The sequence below is a fragment of the Cervus elaphus genome, chromosome X, assembly GCF_910594005.1.
Source record: "Cervus elaphus chromosome X, mCerEla1.1, whole genome shotgun sequence".
Taxonomy (NCBI): Eukaryota; Metazoa; Chordata; class Mammalia; order Artiodactyla; family Cervidae; genus Cervus; species Cervus elaphus.
This window is the reverse complement of record NC_057848.1, coordinates 123,710,759-123,730,645: the sequence shown is the minus strand read 5'-3', so window position 1 is coordinate 123,730,645 and position 19,887 is coordinate 123,710,759. Positions and strand designations below refer to the sequence as shown.

At 39.0% G+C, this 19,887-nt stretch overlaps 1 pseudogene across 1 annotated transcript; it reads right to left on the bottom strand.

Moving 5' to 3' along the window:
• Positions 1–12,884: 12,884 nt before the first annotated feature.
• On the bottom strand, positions 12,885–16,259 carry LOC122690005 (annotated as a pseudogene). The gene has a single exon (XR_006339962.1). The product of XR_006339962.1 is annotated as a ubiquitin carboxyl-terminal hydrolase 1-like (transcript).
• Between the last annotated feature and the right edge of the window lie 3,628 nt (positions 16,260–19,887).

The window sequence follows — 19,887 nt, the reverse complement described above, 5'->3', positions numbered from 1 at the left end:
TCCTCTGTCCATGGGATTTTTCAGACAAGAATACTGGAGCAGATTGCCATTGCCTGCTCCAGGGGATCTTCCCAACCCAAGGATCGAACCCACGTCTCTTGTGTCTCCTGCGTCAGCAGGTGGATTCTTTACCACTGTGCCACTTGGGAAGCCCATAATATTTATTATATAATTATATATTCTATATAATATGTGCTATATATTATGTAATGCATAATTGTATAATATATAAAACATTATTATATTATCATGTTATATAATGTATATCATTCCCTCAGCCTAGTATACTTTTTCCCCAATCTTTCCCTCAATAACTCTTCCTCATCATTCGGGTCTTGGCTAAAATGGCATTTCCTTAGAGAGACTTCTATGGACCCACGAGACTACATCAAATCCGCCATTGAATGCTACCACAGCACCATGTTCCCTTTCAGCACATATAACTTCTATTACTTACTGTTTTCCTGCTGGACTGGAAAGCTCCTTGAGCACAGGCACCATGTCTGCTTTGAAACAAAAGCGTCATCCTCCCACAACAGATCTTTAAACCTACATTAGTTCTGAACCCAGCCTCTTCCTCCTGTTACAAGGGAGAAAATGTCTCTCCTCCTGTCCCTTCACTTGTACTTTGGATCCCATCATCCCCTGACTTTTCAAACACTTTGAACATGTGACTCCAACCCCTGCCTGCAAGCACACCCTTTTCAGAATCAGTAATCTGCCCATCTCCTCTGGGTCACTAACATTAGTATTTAAGCATGTTCTAGTAGATCCCATCTTAAAAAGAAGGGGGGAAAAAACCCTTGTTTGACTCCCCATCTGCCTCCTGCTACTCTACTGCTTTTCTACTCTCCTTCATAGACCATTTCACACTGAAGAGATAGGCAAAACTTCGAGATTTAGACAATACTGAGTGGTCATAAGAATATGGAGCAAAGACGCCATCATTGTAGAGAGTAGAATTTAGATAGTTATTTAGAATAACTGAGTAAAGTCAAAGATACCCATAATCTATGACCCAGCAAATTCCACTTTTAGTTGTGTATCATAGAGCAAAGCTTTTTCAAAATACTCACTATGAAACTTTAGTAAATATTCTGTGAAATTAATTTAGTGGGTTGTGACTACCATTAAACAAGTGAACTAAAAGAAAACAAATAGAAAATGTCAGATTGCATTGCCAGTAGTAAGGGTAGGAATTGCTTTATGAAAATTTCATTTACATGTACATGGGTGTGTATGTATAAGTATGTGTATGCATACTTGTGTTTTAAGGCACAATATATTTCTTTCTGGGGTCCCTGTCAAAAAAATTTGAAAAGCATGGTCCTAGAGAATCTCTTGAACATGTGTCAAAGGATATCTGTACAAGAATGTTTGATGCAATGTTGATTCAAGCCCTAGGAAATAGCCTGGCTGGCTTGCACAGAGAGCTCCCTATAATTCACCTAATCATTAAGAACTTCCTTCACAGTAGTGACCCTTCAGTGAGCATTCACATGAGACACAGTTATTCTCAAATTCTGGGCCCATTCAGAGAGCTCCATCCACACACCTCCTCCACAAATCTTATCACCAGTCTGCCAATCTTATTCCATCTCACAATCATCAACCACAGCCCCATATATGAGTGTAAACCCCCACATCAGTCCTCTGTACTTTTTGGAGAAATGGGCAGACAGTAAGTTTACCAATGTTCTCACTGTGAGGATTTCGCTTTCCTCACTGTACTCCAGGGCCGCATCTCATCGGGACTATAGTATTGCAGCAATTCATTTCTACGTGGTTCCAGCACATTCCGTAGAACCCTTCATTAGACTACAGTCTTTTTCCCCAGTCACCAGGTTATAAGAAACTCCCAATGAACCCCTCTGTGTGAGTTGTGGAACAGGTGGCAGCAGGGAGGAATAAAAGCCCAATTTGGCATATACCATTTCCCTTTGATGATAAAGTTCTGCTTATGACATGAGACTTTATGGCTTAGTGCATTAGTCAACATCCAGTGCATGAAAGGCAGTTCAGGTCACTTGGCCATCTGGTTTCTCAAGGTCAGTCTCTACCAGGGCCAGTAGCAAGCTAGGTGCAGTATCTCAAAAAAGACAATAGCTACTTGCTTGTGGAGACATGGATTTGCTCAGCTGATTTGAAGGGTCCACTGATTTGATTATCTTATCAAGGATTACTGCAGACTCCCATATGGCATCACGATCTGGTACAAATACTTCAAGCACCATTGGATTTTCTGTGTCATAAGGGTTTGGTGGCAGGACTGCTTGAATTGCAGTGTGGGACAATCAGAGAGTCTTCATTTGCTCTGGGCCCTATTTGGTACTGGCTATTTTTCTTGTCACCTACAAAATGAGTTGGAGCAGGACATCCAAAGGTGGAAAATTTTATCTTCAACATCCAAATTGACAGACCAAGTGTTGTGCCTCATTGCTGTTAGAAGATGAGAGGAGGAATGATCACTGCACACATTCTATCATAGTCCACACTGGAGGAACTATCTTGATGTGTCTCAAGCCACTGACCCTCTAGCAATTTCACAGAGGTAGCAGGCTCCTGTAACTTCAAAGGATTTAACTCAAAGCCTCTAGAACCTCAAAAATGTTTCCAAGGTATCTAGAGGGTATTGCTCCTTCCTCTCCTTTAGGTCCTATCAGCAGGATGTCATCAACAGTGGACTAGCATAATTCCCACTGGATAGTAGTGTGGTTAAAATCTCCAAAGACTAAACTGGAGCTCTGACTTGGAAATATGCTAGATCTCTGGACAGGACAGGAAATGTATAGAACTTTCTATGTCAGGAAAATCGAACTACTTTTAGTGTTTTCTGCTTCCTGGAATCTAGAAAAAAGTATTGATTTGCTTCAGGAAAGAGGCCACATCAGGGATGGCAACTGCTGTGGAGTTACCACCTGATTATATTTATGATACTCCAGAATCACACTCCAAGTCCATCCATCTCTTACACGGTTAAAATTGGAATGAGAATAAGATACAAATCACTACCTCTGCATCTTTTAATAAATAGTTTGTCAGTGGCATGAAATTTCTGATATTTCCACAGGCATGTCATATTGCTTTTTGTAATTTTTATTTTTTAAATTAAGACAGTATGATAACACATTTGCAGGAGACTTGGAAAATACAGAACAAGGTTACATATAGTCCCACTATATTACAATAATTTTTAAGTAGATAAATTAAGATTTTTAGTTGGAGTTTCAATATCAAACTCTCAAAAATTAACAGAATGAATATACAGAGAAGTAGAAGGATATAGTAGACCTGAAAAGCTCTGTGAACCAATTCAACATAACTAAGATTTATACAATTTTCACACAACAGTAGGATTCAAGTTCCCATAGGCTGTAAACTAGGAGACACTGGAACATATCCAGGGACATAAAAAGGTGCAAAGATTTCATGGTCTAAAGGTATTTAAATCATACAGAGTCTGTCCTCTTATCACTGTGGAATTATGTTAGAAATCAAAGTGAAAAGATATTTGAAAATGACCCACATATTTTCAAGTGCAATGTGACATTTATTTAATTAGCCTCCAACTAATAAAAATAAATGAAAAAAAATAATTGAATGAGAAAAAAAGAGAGATCTTCAACTTAGGCAGTGAAAACCTCAATAAACTTGGACAAAAAACACAGAGGTGATTGCAGAGAAGAGAGCATTTAAATGAGAAATTAGTATCAAAATGAAAAATTTATATTGAAGATATTTGAAACAAAATCCCATGTATTTGGAAATTAAATGTCCACTTTTAAATGACTACTTTTAAATGATGGTGTATCTAAGAAGCCATCACAGTGATATTGCTTTTGATTTGGTATCTTGGTAGAGGGTGGACAATCTAGTGACTTCTTAACCCTCTTACTCCATGAGTTAGAGAAACAATGTGGAGATTTTTCCAGTTTCTTCCAGTTCAGAATTCATTGTCTGACCCTTATAAGCCTCTCTTTGGCTGATGGACCACAGTGGCATTCTGTTTTCCAAGGCAAAGTATTAGCTTAGAGTTAATACTCAATAACCATTAAAAAGTTCAGGTGTTTCCCTTTCTGTAGTGTACTGGAGTTTCAGCTGCAACATCAGTCCTTCCAATGAACACCCAGGATTAATCTCCTTTAGGATGGACTGGTTGGATCTCCTTGCAGTCCAAGGGACTCTCAAGAGTCTTCTCCAACACCACAGTTCAAAAGCATCAATTCTTCAGCGCTCAGCATTTCTCTGTAGTCCAACTCTCACATCCATGCATGACTACTTGAAAAATCATAGCTTTGACTAGACAGACCTTTGTTGGCAAAGTCATGTCTCTGCTTTTTAATACACTGTCTAGGTTGGTCATAACTTTTCTTCCAAGGAGCAAGCGTCTTTTCATTTCATGGCTGCAGTCACCATCTGCAGTGATTTTGGAGCCCAAAAAGATAAAGCCTGTCACTGTTTCCACTGTTTCCCGCTTTGACATACTCCTTTCCCTATTTGGAACCAGTCTGTTGTTCCATGTCCAGTTCTAACTGTTGCTTCCTGACCTGCATACAGATTTCTCAAGAGGCAGGTCAGGTGGTTTGGTATTCCATCTCTTTAACAATTTTCCACAGTGTGTTGTGGTCCACACAGTCAAAGGCTTTGGCATAATCAGTAAAGCAGAAGTAGATGTTTTTCTGGAACTCTCTTTCTTTTTCACTGATCCAACAGATGTTGGCAACTTGATCTCTGGTTCCTCTGCCTTTTCTAAATCCAGCTTGAACATCTGGAAGTTCACAGTTCATGTACTGTTCAAGCCTGGCTTGAAGAGTTTTGAGCATTGCTTTACTAGCATGTGAGATGAGTGCAATTGTGCAGTAGTTTGAGCATTCTTTGGCATTGCCTTGCTTTGGGATTGGAATGAAAACTGCCCTTTTCCAGTCCTGTGGCCACTGCTGAGTTTTCCAAATTTGCTGACATATTGAGTGCATCACTTTTACAGCATCATCTTTTAGAATTTGAAATAGCTCAACTGGAATTCCATCACCTCCACTAGCTTTGTTCGTAGTGATGCTTCCTAAGGCCCACTTGACTTTGCATTCCAGGATGTCTGGCTCTACATGAGTGATCACACCATTGTGATTATCTGGGTCGTGAAGATCGTTTTATGTATAGTTCTTCTATGTTTTCTTGCCACCTCTTCTTAATATCTTCTGCTTCTGCATCTACTATTTCTGTCCTATACTGTGCCCATCTTTGCATGAAATGTTCCCTTGGTAGCTCTAATTTTCTTGAAGAGATCTCTAGTCTTTCCCACTCTATTGTTTTCCTCTATTACTTTGCATTGATCACTGAAGAAGGTTTTCTTATCTCTCCTTGCTATTCTTTGGAACTCTGCATTCAGATGGGTGTATCTTTCCTTTTCTCCTTTGCCTTTCACTTCTCTTCTTTTCATAGTTATTTGTAAGGCCTTGTCAGACAACCGTTTTGCCTTTTTGCATTTCTTTATCTGGGAATTGGTCTTGATCACTGCCTCCTGTAAAATGTCATGAACCTCCATCCATAGTTCTTCAGGCACTCTGTCTATCAGATCTAATCCTTTGAATCTATTTCTCACTTCCACTTTATAATCGTAAGGGTCATAATACCTGATTCAGGTATGACCAGGTACTCTTCATTCTTTCTGGAGTTATTTCTCCACTGATCTCCCGTAGCATATTGGGCACCTACCGACCTGGGGAGTTCATCTTTCAGTGTCCTATCTTTTTGCCTTTTCATACTGTTCATGGGATTCTCAAGGGAAGAATACTGAAGTGGTTTGCCATTCCCTTCTCCAGTGAACCATGCTTTGTCAGAACTCTCCACCATGACCCATCCATCTTGGTTGGCCCTACACAGCATGGCTCACAGTCTCATAGTTTTCCGTAACTGTGGTTTTCAGTCTGTCTGCCCTCTGATGGAGAAGGATAAGAGGCTTATGGAATTACATGTAAATCCATGGCTGATTCATGTCAATGTATGACAAAAACCACTACAATATTGTGAAGTAGTTAGCCTCCAACTAATAAAAATAAATGAAAAAGAAAGAAAGAAAAAAAAAGACTCTGCACTTCCACAAAAAAAAAAAAAAAAAAAGAGGCTTATGGAAGCTTCCTGATGGGAGAGACTAACTGAGGTGGAAACTGGGTCATGTTCTGATGGGGCAGGGACATGCTCAGTAAATCTTTAATCCAATTTTCTGTTGATGGAGGTGCTGTGTTCCCTCCCTGTTATTCACCTGGGGCCAAAATTCTGCAAGCCAGGCTTCAACAATATGTGAACCATGAATTTCCAGATGTTCAGCTGGTTTTAGAAAAGGCAGAGGAACCAGAGATTAACTTGCCAACATCTGCTGGATCATCGAAAAAGCAAGAGAGTTCCAGAGAAACATCTACTTCTGCTTTATTTACTACGCCAAAGCCTTTGACTGTGTGGACCACAATAAACTGTAGAAAATTCTTAAAGATATGGGAATACCAGACCACCTGACCTGCCTCTTGAGAACTCTGTATGCAGGTCAGGAAGCAACAGTTAGAACTGGACATGGAACAACAGACAGGTTCCAAATATGGAAAGGAGTATGTCAAAGCTGTATGTTGTCACCCTGCTTATTTAACTTCTATGTAGAGTACATCATGAGAAATGCTGGGCTGGTTGAAGCACAAGCTAGAATCAAGATTTCTGGGAGAAATATCAATAACCTGCTTTATGGCAGAAAGTGAAGAAGAACTTAAAAGCCTCTTGATGAAAGTGAAAGAGGAGAGTGAAAAAGTTGGCTTAAAACTCAACATTCAGAAAACAGAGATCATGGCATCTGGTCCCATCCCTTCATGGCAAATTGATGGGGAAACAGTGGAAACAGTGGCAGACTTTATTTTTTGGGGGGGGACTCCAAAATCACTGCAGATGGTGACTGCAGCCATGAAATTAAAAGATGCTTGCTCCTTGGAAGGAAAGCTATGACCAACCCTGACAGCATATTAAAAAGCAGAGACATGACTTTGCCAACAAAGGTCCATCTAGTCAAGGCTATGGTTTTTCGAGTAGTCATGTATGGATGTGAGAGTTGGACTATAAAGAAAGCTGAGTGCCAAAGAATTAATGCTTTTGAACTGTGGTGTTGGAGAAGACTCTTGAGAGTCCCTTGGACTGCAAGGAGATCCAACCAGTCCATCCTGAAGGAAATCAGTCCTGAATGTTCATTGGAAAGACTGATGTTGAAACTGAAACTCCAATACTTTGGCCACCTAATTCGAAGAGCTGACTCATTTGAAAAGACCCTGATGCTGGGAAAGATTGAAGGCGAGAGGAGAAGGGGATGACAGAGGATGAGATGGTTGGATGGCATCACTGACTCGATGGACATGAGTTTGAGTGAACTCCATAAGTTGGTGATGGACAGGGAGTCCAGGGGTGCTGCAGTCCATGGGGTCGCAAAGAGTTGGACACGAGTGAGTGACTGAACTGACTGACTGAAACTATGGTGGAGGTAATGAAGATAATGGTGACTTCCTTCCAAAGGTCCCATGCCCACACTGCTACACTCAGTGCCCTCAACCCTGCAGCAGGCCACCGCCAATACCTCCAATACCACCAATACCTCCAATACCACCAATACCACCATCAATGCTACCGCCAACACCTCCACCCCATACCTCCACCAGAGACTCCTGGACACTCACAGGCCAGTCTGGGTCAGTCTCTCGTGGGGTCACTGCTGTTTTCTCCTGGAGCAGCAGCTGTGTGTCACTGGAGTGGCAGCTGCACAGTGCTGGAATGGCTGTGAGCAGATACCCCACATCCAAGGACAGAGAAGCCCCAGAAAGTCGGTAGGCACTGGAACTGCATCTGCATGGCACTGGAACAGCTGTGAGAAGGTACCCCACGTCCAAGGGCAAAGGAGAAGCTCCAGCAAGATGGTAAGAGGGGCAGAATCACGTTTAGAATCAAATGCCATACCCCCCAGAGTTGCTCAGAGGGCTCAAACAAACTTTGTGCATACCAGGACCCAGAGACCCCACAGAAACTTAGACAGAACTGTGTTTGAGTGTCTCCTGTGGAGGTACAGTTTAGCAGTGGACTGCCGCAGGGACAGGGGCTCTGGGTGCAGCAGACTTGGTTATGGCATAAGCCCTCTTGGAGGAGGTTGCCATTAACCCCACCATAGGGCTGCCAGAACTTACACAGGACTGGGGAAACAGATTCTCGGAGGGCACAAACAGAACCTTGTGTGCACCAGGACCCAGAAGTGTAGTCCTGAGAAGGGGGCAAAAAGTTTCCAGGTCAGGTGAGCATACTACTTCATCTACCCCATATCAGAGAAAATAGTGGACTGCACACAGTTTTTTTTTTTTTAATGTGAGCAAGATGAAAGGCAGTTATGTAAATGTAATAAAGCAAAAAAGTAAACAGGAACATAATATGCAAAGACAAGTTTAAAACCTAGCTTGAAGGAAAATACAACCAAGGGATAGAAGAATATTGCCCACTGGTGCACTATCTTATAGAAGAACTTAATAAACAACATTTTCTTGTGCATTGGGAGATGCCTGAAATAATGTTCACCTAATGTTAATGACTGACTTGGAGTGTGGCATTTTAATGTGGTTTTTTGCTATCTTCTTTGTTCTTTGCTGTATTGATTGATTTTCTCACAAGGAACATTAAAACAAATCAGCACATGGATGGTACTCAGATCCATAGGTATGTGTGTGATCTCATAGGACAATAGCATAAATATACAGAAGAGCATTAGGAGATATCTCTGAGGAATTTCTTAATTTAATTGCTGCATATAATAAATTTTTTTTGGCAAAATGGTATGAATGTGTTATACAGAAGGTTAAGGCCAGGTGTTCAGAATGGGAGAGAGTAATCAACTCTGTGTGAAATGCTGCTGAGTGGTCCATGAGATGAGGACTTAAATGTAGCCATTTAGTTTACAAATTTGTTGGTCATTGATGATCTGAGAAAGAGCAAATTTAGAAATGGTGGGGGCCTAAATCAGAATTAAGGAGATTGAGAAGCACTTGATTTATGAGGAAATGAGAATGCTGTCATGTAGATTATTCTTCCAATATATTTACATTGAAAACACAGCAACACAAGGGGCTAATCAACAATTCAAAATTCTGAGAATGCTGAAAAAATGAAGAAATTTCAGGTGGTGGGTCAAGTTTAGATAAGGGGAGGGTTTGGTACAAATTGAGATAGCCTTACAGATTTGGTGGTGGAGAGCATGTTTTTCCAGATGAGAGCTTCTATTTTCTCTGTGAAGGAGAAGACTAGGCCATGTCCTGAGTGTGAGGGAATAGGTGGTGGGGTGAGAGATTTGATGATAATGGAAGTGTAAATTCACAAGAGAAGTATAATAGACTCACTGGGTAGTTTAAAGGGCTTATTTGTCACCATTCATCTAGAGTAGTGGCAATGTGCTACATTTTATGACTTTCTACAGCTATTCTTGGGAGCCAAGTGCAAGCAGAGAGGGAACACAGTCACCTGTGATTGTGATGTTTCTAACGTTTGCAAAGAAAAGTCAATGGAGAAATGGAATTGGCAGGTATTTGCAAGACAGTCATTGAAAGTATGAACCATGTATTCTAGTTTGGGTAAGGGAAAAAGGACACAGGAGAGAGGAAAATGAATGCGAGAGAGTAGATGTGTCAGTTCTATCAATCTTGATGAAGTCTAAGAAGTGAAAGCAGTGGAGTATCAAACTATAAGGAGAGAAGGTTTTGGTCACAGTAAGATGTTTAATAGGATGATTCTGAGGTGGATTAATTTGTTTGTGGTAAAATCCAGAATGTGATTGTAGGCATAAGGAACTGAGATGAGTGGAGGGAAAAGGGCATTAGAGATGAGATCATGGAAAGAATGTTGGCTAGAATGAATATTGAATTTATCAGGGGTGTAGCAGGAGTTGAGGTGAAGAGAACTGTGAGACAACTGCCAAGGTTATACAGGTGTGAAGCAATGTGTCTAATAGGTTTGCAGGTGACAGTAATGAAGAGTTTTAGAAACAAATGGCATAGTGTTATTAATGATAGAGACAGGGTATTGGTTGGCTGTAGTATTATGAAATCATAAGGTCGCCATCTTTATGTCTCTACTCTGTTATATGTGGGGAAGATGAGAATGAGCAGCCTGCACTGCAGAGAGCTGCTGTATACATATCGTGACTGGGTATGACTTGGGTGGAATGAAGGCAGGAGGAGAATATTCAGAGAAGTTGAGAATGTAGGAGAGTTTGTGCATCATAGTGCAGAATTTCCAGAGAGCATGTTGTAAGGATCTGAGAGAACAAGGGGAAGTGGTAGAGTGCACTATGTAAAAGGAGAAGACAGAACATTAGGGATATAGGGAAAATGAGAAAATGCATTGATTTGGACAGTGACCAAGGAATACGGGGATTAGAGGCAGGATAGAATTACATCACTAGATTGTCAAGACAGTGAATTCTGACTATAGGTTAATGTTTACTAACACCATCGGAATTCTGTTGCTGTCTGGTAGAGAAGCTCCAAAGCCAGCATAATAGACCATGTGTTTCTGGCCCCAGAAACTTTAAGGACCCTCATGCTGAAAGGGTATATGCAGTGCTGTAGCTTAGCATACTGGCTATAGGGTAGTGAGGAGGATGCTGTATGGTCAGGTACACTGTCTAATTGATGGAGTGCTTCTGTGGATGGGGATCAGTTTCGGCAAGTCCATGGTCCTGAGAGTTGGATGTTGGTGGTCAGTACAGTCCTGGAAATGTTTAAAGGAGTTAATGTAGGTTCAGAGAGTTTAAATAACTTGCCAAGGACACATCTAAAAAATGGAAGAGCTGAAATTCAAAATAAGATCTGTTCTTGTGAATCTAAAATTATTTCAAAATAAAAAGGTTTTTTAAAAGGTTGATGAAAGCAGATCTACATAATTTGAACCACTGCCCTGACTTTTCAGATAGAAAGTGGTACCTATTAAAGAAAGGGTATCAAACAAATATCAGTGGTTTCATTCCCAAATATGAATGTTAGAAAATAGTGGAGCAATTTCTGGCATTGGCTAATGACAATAGAGTCTTCCAAAATGAAATAAAAGTTGGCAAGTCACAGCAGGAGTTAAGTCACCAGAAAAGCCCCAAGCCTCAAAAACAAGGACTTGGGTACAACTTAACTGAGCATGCCAGGGAATCATAGCTCCTTTGGAAACCCCAGGTTCCCTGAGAAAGATACCAGCCCTAGACAGAAATGGGCTGATGTAACGAAATAGATCCTTGTGGTCAGTTATCCCCAGTGTTCCTTTCAGGACTGTCCCTTGAGGACAAGGACAGAGGAAATCTGCCAGGAGGTAGAAACGCGCAACCAGATTTGATAACAAGAGATTTGTTTCCCTTCCAAGGATGTAATCCAACAACTGCTGACCATGACATTCATGATTCTGTCACATATGTGCCCTGCTGAGTGCAATATATATTCTCTGAACAGATAAAGCTGAACTAAAGGTTTTCTTTTTTTCTTTTCTCTTCTTTCCTCCCTCTTCCCTCCCTGCTTCCCTTTCTTTCTTTCAATTAAAGTTTATTGTGGTTGCACCATTTTTCTTCCACCATTTTGATGAGTCAATCTTCTGAGTCTCTCTCTCTCAGGAATTTGGTTTATTTGGGTATAATTCTTATGGTATTTAAGATGATATGAAGAGTGAAAATATGTATATGTATGACTGATTCACTTTGCTGTACAGTAGAAACTAACACAACATTGTAAAGTAACTATACTCCAATAAAATTAATTAAAAAATTTAAAAGATGATATGACTGTCAGAGGACCCAGGGATAAAGGAATCTTTCTCCAGACCACTGTTAAAACTCCCTATAAAGTTCCAAGTGGAGAAACATATGCAGGGGAAAATGACAAATGAAAAATAAGATGGAACACTAAATGCATGCTAGCTTGATATCACCTATTCTTGTACCACAAAGTGTTCCCCAGTTATTTCTCCTGTTAAGGGTCCCCCTCATGCTCCCTCCTGATCACTAAGGCTCTTCAAATATTAGCTAATATCCTAACTTTTAACATATTAGATGAGTTTTACATGTTTTTGAATTTTATGTAAGTGGAATTATATAGTATGACAGTCTTTTTTTCTCTAGCTTCTTTTGCTAAACACTGTAAAATTCAATCCTGTTGTGTCTAACAGCAGTTCATTTATTGTCATTGTTACAGAGTTTTCCATCTTGTAATGCACATTTTTTTGTTAAATGAGAACAATTCCAAAGTAAGGAGGCTTTTAAAAATCATTGATATGAGAGAGGAAGAAAGTGCCAGTGATTGACTTCTGACCTGACAGAGCAACCTTACAAATAATAATTTAAAACCTTTAGTAACACAGAGATATAAATTGCAACATTATTACAAAGGCAAAAATTTATCAAGACAGACAACCAATCAGAATTGCAGGCTTCTCTTAGAGACTATTTTCACAGGACCTGGCAACAATTTCTCAAACTTTTGGAATTTTACAAGATCCTGTTGTACAAATGATATTTCCAAGGTTAAATTTACAAGGAGAGAGAATATAACAATTGATAACAGCTATTCTATACACAGAAATCTCTCTTTTATACAAAGAAACAAAAGTTACATTGTTGTGAATATTTTCAACCTAAAAACACTGTATCAAATTACATTTTTAAAATAGTTTGGGATAAAGAATGGTAACTCTGTAGCTACAGAGGGAAGGAACAACTGCATCTATTTATGAGACTCCTTTTTAAGCAGTTTACATTTTATTGACCTCCTGGTTTTTAAAAAAGTTAAATTTAAGGTCACACCTCTAAGTTTGACGTACTATATACAGATCGTGCAGAGTATGACTATGAAGGGATACAAATTAGCCCATGCCCCCAAAGATTTACTAGTATACAGAATCATTTTCATAAATACACATAAAATTCTGGTGAAGATAGAAGAGGACTGACTCTATAGGTTTTCTGAGATATTTTTCAAAGTGATTCAAGGCACAAAATGTACACTGTTGTGAATACATACATATTCCAGGGTTTGTGCCTGTACTATAGCCCATCTAAGGTTTGGTTTATGATTTACAAAACTATATGTACTGAAATGAGATTCTGCTTCTTAGCTGAAAAACCACAAGACCTATAAACATTGTGTATATAATTACTCCAAAATATGGAGATACAAATACAAGCACTTTATTTTAAAAAGCAAACACAAAAGATAGATGTAAATTCAAAAGTGTTTAAATGCTTCAATTTTGAATAATTCAGTTAAGAACCTATACAAGTTTGTTCCCAGAAGCTAATGTTATCACTAGTCTCTACTAAGGAAAATGAATTCTAAAAATTAACATGGTTTTCAATAATTCAAATTTCACTATTTATATAAAAACCTAGAGACCAATAATATCCAATAGCTTCAAAAGATAAGCTACTTTGATGTAATCAATTTACCATTGTTTATCCATGTCTCTTTAATATATACACAAGGAAAATACAATCACTCTATAATTTCTTATAAAATAGCAAGTAAGGAGTAGATGTAGGAGATGTAGAAGGGGAAAGAGAATTCAAAAAGTCCTTCTCTTCAGTAACTTTCACTTCAGAATCATCAAAAAGCAACCACTTCCCCTCATACTCCTTTAAGCTTTGCACTACATATGAAATTTTGTTCTCAAAACCACTAATGTTAATGCCTGTTTGGTCACTGGATTCCTTGTTACTATCAGATTCATGGGTCCCATTAGTATTGTTAGTCTCAGAATTTCTATTTTCAGGAAGTGCTGTACTGGCAACTTTATCAGGATTAGACACTTTGTTGTATAACTCGTAATCTGCCTTGCTCTTTTGTCCTCCAAGAAGTCCAATAGCTTCTACATTTTTTTTGTTCAAAACTTTACTTGGCTGGTTATTTCCACTGACTCTAACAGACACTTCTTCATTGTCATAATTTTCAGCCACACCCCTTACTTCCTCCTCATTCAATGGTTCTGGCTTACCTATTTCACACATTTGGTCGATCACAAAATTTTCCTTATCTAGTTCTAAACTGTTAAGGTCAGTGACTTTAACAGAAGCAGTATAGTGCCCACTACTAATTGTAATGCCACTATGCATCACAACTGCAAATAGTCCATAGCTGTCGTTGGTTGGCTTTGTGCTCCATTCTTCTAGTGACAATTTAAGAGGTGTCAGTAAAGGAGTGTTGATCTTGGAAAGTCCACCACCATAACAGTCAAACTCCAAGCCACTAGCAGCAAAGCACTTCAAATGAATAGTTATAACTTCAGGCATTTTGTCAAACAAAAGACTTCGTTCTGCTTCAGTATAATGATGGCAGTTTTCACAGAAATATTTATCTTCTCCTACAATCCTTTCCACTGAAGCAAATTGTGAAATTGCCCATCTCAGGGTCTTCATTTCTGTTTTGGGCTCTGGAGAAATTTCAGAACTCTCCTCTACTTTGGAAAGCTCATCTTCTTGCACTGGTACACTGATGTCTTGAAAATCTTCTCTTCTTTCTGTTAAACTTTCACATTCTAAGCAACGAGTCCGTAATACCAGCTGACCTTGAAATAATTTTTCAACTAGCTCAAAACCAATTTGCTCTGCACCTTTGTTTATGGGCTTAACTTCATTAACATTAATGGGCATATCATTATTCCCTGGAGACTCAAGTTCACAATCATTAGTTGTATTATCATTTTCATACTTCCTCAAGTCCTCTTCAAGATCATATTCATTTTCTTTACACTGTCCTTTGGATCCTTGGTTTGTTGCTATTTTACCCATACTACAGAACTTGGAAAGAATGCTGGGTTGCTTAGCTGCAGACTTTAACCAATTTATTTTAACTTTTGATTTCCTTTGGGAGGATCTTGCGTTCTCATTTTCAGAAATGTGCTTGGGGATTATTTTAGGAGGAATCTCTAATGTATCACCTGCAGCTTTTCTTTTTGATCTGGTTTGTCTCTGGTTTTCTTCCAAAGACTGGTGTTCCTTAGAGATTTTAACTTTTTTTTTCATGTTACCAAATTCAGCATCACTTTTTCTTTTCCCATTTCCTTTTGGGAGTTTTTCTCTGTAGTCTTCAGAATGCCTCATACTGTCCATCTCCATGCTGTTATTATCACTCATTTCCTCTTTCTGATATTCTTCTACCTTAGTAGATGAGTCTTCCACATTTTTTACTTCTTCTTTTTTTAGGAGTTGGCATGTTTCTTGAATGTTTCCCAAAATACACTGTAATACTTCCTGTGCATCATGCTGTAGATATCCTTCATACATAGGGTTGAGTTCCCTGAGTGTGTTAAGTAGTCGCCTTGGCTGAGTAGCAAGTTCATCAGTGTATTTCTCTGGATTTAATAGAAAACTAGCCTGAAGCTGTTCAACTGAAATGATCAAGGACTGTAAGCTGCATATTAGTTCATAACTTGCCAAAGCATCTTCTTTGCAATTTCCCTTATCTTTTTGATTGGCTTCATCTTTTAGGGCTTCTTTCTTCCTTGAAATGATATTAAATAAGTGCTTCACTCCAGATTTAAAACCAGGACAAAAATATAAAACCTGAAGTATACTATTAAGATAACAAGTATTGCCAAGATTATTCAGTCCCACAAATGGTAGCAAATTTTCTCTCTTCTCACAGTTTATAGGCGAGGACTGTGCCGCAGGAACAACTTGATCAATTTCAGACCCTTTATATTCAGAAGTCTTTTCTTCATTTTCTTGAGAATCTGTGAAATCCAAGGCTCTCTTGGTTTCCTTTTTCTGAAAAAACTTCAAGGAAAGTCTGTTTTTTTTTGGATGGACTACCTCTTGAAAACCCATTACTTTCACTAGGTATGACACCAGGCATTTTCTCCTCAAATCCCAAGCAGTTGACAGGAATTAACTTATGCAGGGATCTTGTAATCACCAATCATATCTGGTCATGGCCCAGAGCGAGGTCCGCGGCGGTGACGCCGGCGAGTCCAACCCCGCTCAGTGCGGGTGCGACAGGTGAGCCCCTGCCCCGGGCCCGCGGGGGCCCCCGACCCACGGAAAAGCTGACCCTATCGCCCTCCCCGCGGGGAAGTGACCATTCGCTCTTAAGAGCGGGAACCCGGGCTGCAGCTCGGTCCTGCCTGGCGCGGGCACCAACTACATCCCCGGAGCGGCGCCCTCCCGCGCCCGCCCCCGCCCCGGGACGGCAAGGAGCGCCAGAAGCGGCTCCGCTAGCCGGGCGCCCGAACCGCTAGGGCATGAGACTCCTTTTTAAAAAATAATCTTTTATTGTTAAATAAAACATAGATATGAAAACCAAATGGATCAAATGTATGGCTTAATTAATTATTATAAGATTAAAACCACTCAGGTATGAAATAGAACTTTGCCAGTCACCTAAGAAATCCCTTCCATGTGCCACATCACACAGACTGTCCTGTCCCCAGTAAGAAACCACTACCCTGACTTTTATAATAATTAATTCCTCGTAATTTTTTTGTAGTTTTATCACCCAAATGTGAATCCTAGACATAATTGAATGTTGCTCATAAATCTATGGATTCCTTTTGCATCTTTCCCACTTCCTTACCATTTATATTTATACTAATATTTACTACCAATACAATTACTGAAGATATTAAAGCACTTTGGGCACATATTCTGCCCATTTTCCTCCACCACCAGTTTTTGAAAATAGTCATACCATTTTTATATTATTATATATTCTATATAACACTTTGTCCCACTCAACGGACGTCGATTCTTAGTTCTGCAATAATTACATACTTAATGCTCACAACCAGTCCTTATGTTTGGTTAAGCACATATCTTGTTATCTGGAGCTGCTTCTCTGGTAGATTCTTCCTCAGGAAGAATCATAATCTTCCTCATGAGAATCATAGTCTCTAAGTCTTGCATATTGATTAACAGTTTCTCTGTGTCATTGTAAGTCAGTTTTGTTGGATATAAGATCTTTAGCTAAAACTAGCTTTTGTCATATTAAATATGTGGCCCTGTTTTCTTTTGGTATAAAATGCTTCTGTTGAAAAATTTGGTGGTAATCTAAATTTGTTCACTTTGTAGGTCACAAGTTCTTTTTCTCCCCAAATGCCCAGAATATTTTCACATTAAAAAAAAGGCCCAGTAATTTTATGAGAATATATCTTAATATTGGTCTCTCTGGGTCAAAAATTTCTATTACGTGGTGTGTTCTTTTAATGTGTAAGGGAAGGGCTACATGGTTCTGTCTTCCCTTTTTCCTGTTAGTTGACTGTTGGTGATGCAGTTGGTCTGGCCTGCTTGTCCCCCAGCTCTTGGCATTTATATCTTCTTTCATTTCTTTCATCAGCAACACATAATTTTCATCATACAGACCTTGTACAATTTTTGTTAGATTTATACATAAATATCATATTTCTTTTGGAGCAATTGTAAACAGTATTACCTTTTTACATTTTGTTTTCCATTTGTTCATAGGTTATAGAAATGTGAATGATTTTTGTTTGTTGACCTTATACTGTGTGAAGTCACTGAACTCATTTTTTAATTGGTTGGGCTTTTTTGTATGTTCCTTTCATTTTCTGCATAGACAATCTTGTCTGTGAATAGAGATAATTTTGTTTCTTCCTTTTCAATTTGTATTACTTTTTTTCTTGTTCTTGCTTCATTGCAGTGGTTAGATCTCTTGCTACTGTGATGAGAGTAGACACCCTTGCATTGTCCTCAATCTTAGAGGCAGAGCATTTAGCCTTATAATGGCATATCTTTTTGCCTTTCTATATTGTTCACGGGGTTCTCCCAACAAGAATAATGGAGTGGTTTGCCATTCCCTCCTCCAGTGGACCACATTTTGTCAGAACTCTCCAAGTATCTACTCCTGTTTCACTGACTACATGAAAGCCTTTGACCTTGTGGATCACAACAAACTATGGAAAATTCTTAAAGAGGTGGGGATACCAGACCATCTTACCTGTCTCCTGAGAAACCTGTATGTGGGTCAAGAAGCAACAGTTAGAACCTTACATGGAACAATGGACTGAGGTGGGAGGGGGGATAGGGATGGGGAATACATGTAACTCCATGGCTGATTCATGTCAATGTATGACAAAACCCACTGCAATGTTGCGAAGTAATTAGCCTCCAACTAATAAAAAAAAAAAAGAAAGAAACAAAAAAAAGAAAGGAGTATGACAAGGGTGTATATTGTCACCCTGTTTATTTAACTTCTATGCAGAGTACATCATGAGAAATGATGAGTTATGAGCTGGAATCAGGATTGCTGGGAGAAATATCAACAACCTCAGATATGCAGATGATATCATTCTAATGGCAGAAAGGGAAGAGGAACTAAAGAGACTCTAGATGAGGGTGAAGGAGGAGAGTGAAAAAACTGGCTTAAAACTCAACTAATAAAAATAAATGAAAAAAACAGAAACTAAAAATAAAAATACAATTAAAAAAAAACCTCAACATTCAAAAAATGAAGATCACAGCATCTGGTCCCATCACTTCATGGCAAATGGAAGGGGGAAAAGTGGAAGTAATGACAGATTTTCTTTTCTTGGGCTCCAAAATCACTGCAGATGGTGACTGCAGCCATGAAATTAGAAGACACTTGCTTCTTGGAGGGAAGCCTATGACAAACCTAGACAGTGTATTAAAAAACAAAGACATCAGTTGAGCGACAAAGGTCTATATAGTCAAAGCTATGGTGTTTCCAGTAGTCATGTACGGATGTGAGAGTCGGACCAAAAAGAAAGCTGAACACCAAAGAACTGATGCTTTCAAACTGTGGTGCTAGAGAAGACTCTTGAGAATCCCTTGGACTGCAAGTGGATCAAGCCAGTCTACCCTGAATACTCATTGAAAGGACTGATGCTGAAGCTGAAGGTCCAATACTTTGGCCACCTAATGTGAAGAACTGACTCATTGGAAAAGACCCTGATGCTGGGAAAGATTGAAGGCAAAAGGAGAAGAGGAGGCAGAGGATGAGATGGTTGGATAGCATCACTGATTCAATGGACATGAACTTGGGTGAACTCAAGGGAGATGGTGAGGGATAGGGAAGTCTGGCGTGCTGTGGTCCATAAGGTCGCAAAGAGTCGGACCTGACTTAGCAACTGAACAACAATTTAGCCTTATGCCATTAAGTATGATGTTACCTGTAGGTCTTTTCTTTTTTTAAAAAGATCTTTTCAGGTTGAGGAAGTTCCTCTCTGTTCCTCGTATAGTAAAAGTTTTTCTTCTTATAATCATGAATAGACTTGGATTTTGTTGAATCCTTTTTCTGTGCAAATTGATGTGCCAATCCCATATATCATTAGGATAAAGAAGGTCATATGATGACTATTATTATTTTTTCTCCTGCTGATATGCTCGATTGCATTGACTGATTTTTGACTATTGAACCAGACTTTCACACTTGGAGTAAAACCTACATGTTTGTGCCATATTATTCTTTTTATATATTATTGGATTCCATTTACTAAATTTTTGGAGAATTATTAAAAAAATTTTTTTTTTGGTTGGAGGATAATTGCCTTACAATATTGTGTTGGTTTCTGCCATATATCAACACGAATCATGAATCAGCCATAGTTGAGGGGAACTCTTGAATCTATATTCAGGATACTATTCATATATAGTTTAATTTTTATATGCAGTCTTTGTCTTATTTAGTATCAGGTTAATTCTGACATCATAAAATGAATTGTGAAGTTTTCTCTATTCTTCCATGTTTATGTAAAACTGATGTTATTTTCTCTGAATGTTTGGTAAAATTGTCGAGTAAAACCACCTAGTTGTCAAGTTTTTTTTTTTTTGGAGAGTTTTTAATACATATTTTCCCTTAATGATTATATCAATATATATATTCGGGT